Raw genomic sequence first — 6135 nt, 5'->3', positions numbered from 1 at the left:
AGCAACAGTTTGGCTCAGGGCCTCCCACAAAGTTCATGCTCGAGAACCTAGGGAGGTCGTGATGCTGTAGGGCATTGTGGTTAGGGTATAGATGTTGATTTTATTTTTTTATTAAAGATTTTTATTTATTTGTCAGAGAGAGAGAGCAGAAGCAGGGGGTTGGCTGACAGAGGGAGAAGCAGGCTTCCTGCAGAGCAGAGAGCCCGATGCGGGGCTGGATCCCAGGACCCTGGGATCATGACCCGAGCTGAAGGCAGACACTCAACGACTGAGCCACCCAGACATCCCTAGATGTTGATTTTAACTGGAGGTGAGGATAGGAGAGAAAGTGTTGCCAAGCTGAACCTGCTCTAGCTCTCCTACCCTCCACCACACACACACACACGCACACACACACACACATACTCTCTCTCTCTCTCTCTCTCTCTCTCTCTCTCTCTCTCTTCGTATACTCACACATGAATAGCCAAGGGGATTTTCAGGTGATAGTAGGGGACAACCACATCCTTTTTCTACAAAGCTTAGCTGTCACTTATAGCTCCACCATCTGCACCTCTCCTTAATAATGTTATCCAACAATCAGCACTTGTCTTGCCCCCAAAAAAGTGGTCAGTCCTCTAGGCCATCATGTTATAGGTTGATAACCCTTGGAGTGTGACCTGGGGCCATGCCTATCTCTGGTTCCTGGAAATCCAAAAGTGCTTGGCTAAAGTCCAGTGGTCATGCTGATGCATCTTGCCTCCTCCCCTGCATTGTTTGGCTCTTTTTCAGAAATAAGAAAATTGTTGGAGACAATATTGAGACTTCAGCCAGTGGCAGCATGAATCAATAAGACAGTGAGTCCTAACCACCCCACTTTGGCTTAGCTCAGTTCCCAGTCCTCTGGACCATTGTCAGAAATATTCCAGAAAGGTAAGTGTTGCAAGGCACAATTGTTCTTGTAAATGCACAGAAGTTCAAGGTCAGCCATGACTCCCCAGGGGACAGTAGCAAAATATAGAGGATGGTGGACACTAGCTGGGACACTGGACTGAGATTAGGAGACTAAGTTTCTACTTCTGACCTTTACTAGTTCCTTTTTTTAAAGATTTTATTTACCTGAGAGAGAGAGAAAGAGAGAGCAAGAGAGAGAGCAGGAGTGGGGGCAGCGGCAGAGGGAAAAGGAGAAGCAGACTGCCTGCTGAGCAGGGAGACCGACACAGGGCTGGATCCCAGGACCCTGGGATCATGACCTAAAACCAAAGGCAGACGCTTAAGTGACAGAGCCACCCAGGCGCTTCTGGTGCTTCTAGTAAGAACTTTTACTAGTTCTTAAACCTTAAACAAGCCACCCAGCCTTCTGATCCTTGTCAAATGGGCATAATAACACCTGACCCACCCACCCCCAGTTTAACCCTCCCAGTGGCACACCAGGAAGAAGGCAAAAGAGACACTGAGATTTGTAATAAGCCATTTTAAGGGTAGTGAGAGCACGGGTAGTACCAGGATGACTGTTCTAGAAGCTTCCAGAATTACAGGAGCAGGAAAACTATAAGAGATGGTATAAAATGAGCCTAGAATAGGAATTAAGGGGAAAGCTGAAGATTGGGGCCAGATGGCAGCAGGGAGTAAATGGGGGAGGGTAATAAGGGAAATGGGAAGCTAGGACGACAGTACTGCGAGATTTGCCTCTCGTGGGGGTGAGAGGAGGGCCAACAACCCAAAGGAAGGAAGAAGAGAAGAAGGATGCCATTCTCTTCCTCTAGGTTGGAAGATGTGTTGCAAGGGAAGAGGGGCTGCTCAAAGTGCGACTCTGTAGCCAGGAGCCCAGCATGAATTTAGGCTCACAACTGCAGTCACTCAAAGTAAGACGTTTCGTGTGAACGTCAGATCCGAAAGGAATTGGAATTATCCCAGAGAATGTAGAAGAGAAAAAAGACCAGGCCAGTAAATGTGCTTGGTGGTGAAATGGCTGCTTATGTAGAAAGCCAAAAGGGCTGTTCCGTCGTCTGCCGAGGAGTAAGCCCTGCATGGATGTGCTGTGGTTCCACTCAGGTGGAAGCCCCTGTGATACATTCACAGGCCCAGCAAAAACCGTGACAGTGATGAAGGACTGTGTCAGGAGGTGCAAGGCTGGGGATTCACGGGCAGACACTTTTCTTCAGCTCAGTTCAGTTCAGTTCAGAGAAAGTGTTGCCAAGTGCCTAACACTCTGTGTTAGGCCCGGGGACACAGAGATGAGTAAGAAGTTGCCCCTGCCTTCCACAAGATCCTAACCCGAAGGGAAATAAGCCTGCTAGCAAATCCACACGAAAAGAGAGCTTAGAAATAGCTTGGTGAGAATGGGGGGCATGCTGGGGAGGAGGTCATGTACAGTCAAACAAAAATGTGTTGGCCATGGAGATCACTAACCCACATGCAGATCTTTAATAAACAGTCTTTAGTTAAGGTTTTTTATTATGGAGATTGTCAAATATATGCAAAAGTTGAGTGAATATTGTACTGAACCCTTAGGCATTCAGCACAGAGCTTCAACAATATGGCCAATCTTGTTGAGCCTATAGCCCTCAACTTCTTCTCCCTCTTCCTCTCTCCTTCTGGATTCCTTTAGAGCAAATCCCAAGCATAATTTCATCTAGAAATACTACAGTGTGTTATCTCCAATAGATAAACACTCATGTGTACACACACATTGTCTCTCTCCCTGTAAACTAGATTTTGCAAATATTGTGAAGCAAAAGGGAGTATTAAATAAACAATCCAAGAATCTTTCACAACAAAAGCAAGGCTGGCATTGCTATGCGAGCCACAAGAGCAGGAAACAAGTATGCATGCACACACACACGCACACGCACACACACACAAATATGCACACACAGCTGAGTGGGTAGTGCCCACAGAAATTTGGGAAGTCGGTGAGGGGTGGAACTTGAGAAAGGGAGGTAGAAAATGAAGATGGTTTTCAGGTTGAAGAAAAGAAACAGGTAAACATAAAGTCGGTGGGAGTAAACGAGTAAACAAGAGGTACGGGAAGAAACCACGAGGGAAAATTCGTTCTCGGTGAGTAAAAGAATATAGAAAACACTTAAAAATAGCTAGTTCTGAGATTATTCAGAAGAATAATGGGGTGATAGGCTTTCTTTAGATGGAACCTAAGTCCGAGGAGGATATAACTGGCCTTGGGTACATATTATGTTTTCAAGTGAATGTCTGGACGTCACTGAAGTCACTGTCCCCTTCACATAGATCAGACGAGCTCAAACCCCCATCCTTCCCTAGTGGGTGTTCAAAGTCCTTCCACAATGTCTGTGACTCTCCGGGGGGTTATTATGGTCACCTCTGACTTCCAAGGGATTTGCTGTCCCTGAATCCCACCATCTTGATCTCATCTTGGCACTCAGCCCTTTTCCACGATTTCCCACGAGTTCCGCATACAATTAGTGTTTCTCGTGTTGTCTTGACTCCTGGAAAACATGTCCTCTGGGAGTCACCTTACCCCCAAGTAATCTCCCTGCTCCCAGCAAGTCTGACATCAACTGTCAGGATGTCAACATTTTCATCCAAATATGAAAGAATGGATGAGTAATCGATTAATTAATTAATTAGGAAGACTGAAGTGACTGAGAAATTGAGCCAAGAAAAATGAGCCAAAGGAAAAAGTGGAGAACTTCCAAAGGAGTTGTTGAAGGACGGAAAGAAAAACACACGAAATTAGGGTGAGCAGAGCTTCAACTAAAAATATAGAATACAGATAGAATTTTGAACCTGCTTTTGCATACGGTATTTCATGAAATCACAAGAATCACGACATGGTAGCTATCATTATCCCACTTTGCAGATGACAAACACGAGCCTCAGAGAAGTTAAGAGATTCCAAGTTTTTGTAGTTTAAGTGGAGGAATTTCTCTGGGAATCTCTTAATCACAAATCTAGAGCTGTCTCCGCGACCCCATGAGAACACAGGCTGGAGCTGAAGCTTAGAAGTCTCCAAACAGAGAGGATCTGGATGTAATTTTGACTTAAAAAATAGAGCTGCATTTGAAGAGAGAAATCTGTGTGAAAAGACTGATTTAGGACCAATCAAATCTCTCAACAGGGGAAGAGCCATTTGAGTTCAGATTTTCAGGTTTTTGTTTAAAAGACACAATATTAGAAATTTGAAAGATCATGGAAGTGAACCGGTTGGGAGAAAATAAATAAATTACAAATATGAACCCCCAAAAGAAAAGAGAAAGCCAAAAAAGAAAAATGTGCACAGGACGCCTCCCCTGGGCACAGCAAAGGCGTGAGGCTGGGGAGATGACACGTGCAACTTGCGAAAGGTGCTAGGGCAGTGGACAAACAAAAGGTGACCTCTGTATAAAGTATTTATTATCAGCCTGTGACACACAGTAACAGAGATATGAATGTTTTCTTTCTTTTTTTTTTTTTAAAGATTTTACTTATTTATTTGAGAGAGAATGAGATAGAGAGAGCATGAGAGGGGGGAGGGTCAGAGGGAGAAGCAGACTCCCCGTCGAGCAGGGAGCCCGATGCGGGACTCGATCCCGGGACTCCACGATCGTGACCCGAGCCGGAGGCAGTTGCTTAACCAACTGAGCCACCCAGGCGCACCGAGATGTGAATGTTTTCTACAAGGGCTTTCCAAATCAAGCTAAATAATTGCGAAAGCAGTGGCCTGAGCCTGAGTCCTGGCCTCTCATCTTACTCCCCGAACAGCATGAGCTTCACCACCTACTTCCCCTTCTCCTCCAACTATCCGTCCCTGGGCTTCATGCAGTCACCCAGCCACGGGGTCTGGCTGGCCAGCATCTAGGCAGGCGCCAAAGGCTCAAGCTCTCAGATCTCTCCATATCCCACTCCACCAGCTTCTGGGGGCCTGGCCACCAGGATAGTTGGGAGTCTGGCAGGCATAGGGGGCACCCAGGATGAGAATGAGACCATGCAAGACCTATCTGGTCCTCCTATTTGGAGAGAGTGAGGAGCCTGGAGGCTGATAATCAGAGACAGGAGATCAAAATCTGAGAACACTTAGAGAAGGTCAGAGACTGGGGCATTACTTCAAGACAATCAAGAGCTAAGGGCTCAGATCTTCGCAAATTCTGTGGCCAATACCCGGCTTGCTGCCGATGACAATGACTTCAGAGTCAAGTATGAGACAGAACTGGCCACGTGCCAGTCTGTGAACGACATCCATCGGCTCTGCAAGGTCATTGATGATAGCAATGTCACTTGGCTGCAGCTGGAGACAGAGATTGAGGCTCTCAAGGAGGAGCCACTTTTCATGAAGAACCATGAGGAGGAAGTAAAGGGTCTACAAAACCAAAGTGCCACCTCTGGGTTGACCATGGAGTTGGATGCCCCAAAACCTCAGGACATCAAGATCATGGCAGACATCCGGGCCCAGTATGATGAGCTGGCTCAGAAGAACCAAGAAAAGCTGGACAAGTACTGGTCCCAGCAGACTGAGGAGAGCACCAGAGTGGTCACCTTGCAGACCGCTGAGATGACTCTCACAGAGCTGAGACATGCGGCCCTGTCCTTGGAGATCAACTGGGACTTGATGAGAAACCTGAAGGCCAACTTCGAGAACAGCCTGAGGGAGGTGAAGGCCCGCTACACGAAGCAGATGGAGCAGCTCAACGGGTCCTGCTGCACATGGAGTCAGAGCTGTCCCAGACCCAGGAGGAGGTGCAGTGCCAGGTCCAGGAGCACCAGGCCTTGCAGAAAATCAAGGCCAGGCTGGAAGATGAGATCGCCCCTACCATTGCCTGCTGGCAAACAGGGAACATTTCTGTCTTGGTGATGCTCTGGATAGCAGCAACTCCTTGCAAACCATCCAGAAGACCACCACCTGCAGGATTGAGGATGACAGCGTGGTGTCTGAGACCAGTGATACCAAAGTTCTGAGGCACTGAGGCAGCAGAAGCAGGGTACGCTTTGGGGAGCAGGAAGCCAATAAAAAGTTCAGAGGGAAAGAAGAAAAAAAAAGGAAGGAAGGAAGGAAAGAAGAAAGAGAGAAAGGGAGAGAGAAAGAGAAAGAGAGAAAGAAAGAAGAAAGAAAGGGAGGAAGGAAGGAAAGAAAGAAAGAGAAGAAAGAAAGAAAAAGAAAAGAAAGAAAGAAAGAAAGAAAGAAAGAAAGAAAGAAAGAGAAAG

At 46.7% G+C, this 6135-nt stretch overlaps 1 pseudogene; it reads left to right on the top strand.

Annotated features, from left to right (window-relative positions):
• The first annotated feature begins 4699 nt into the window (after positions 1 to 4699).
• LOC112810798 (keratin, type I cytoskeletal 18 pseudogene) lies at positions 4700 to 5897 on the top strand (annotated as a pseudogene).
• Positions 5898 to 6135: the final 238 nt, after the last annotated feature.

This window comes from Callorhinus ursinus, unplaced genomic scaffold, assembly GCF_003265705.2.
Source record: "Callorhinus ursinus isolate GAN/ISIS: 27379988/994484 unplaced genomic scaffold, GSC_fseal_2.0 scaffold2, whole genome shotgun sequence".
Classification (NCBI taxonomy): domain Eukaryota; kingdom Metazoa; phylum Chordata; class Mammalia; order Carnivora; family Otariidae; genus Callorhinus; species Callorhinus ursinus.
Note: the sequence above shows the minus strand (reverse complement) of the source record. Positions and strands in the feature narration are given on the sequence as shown.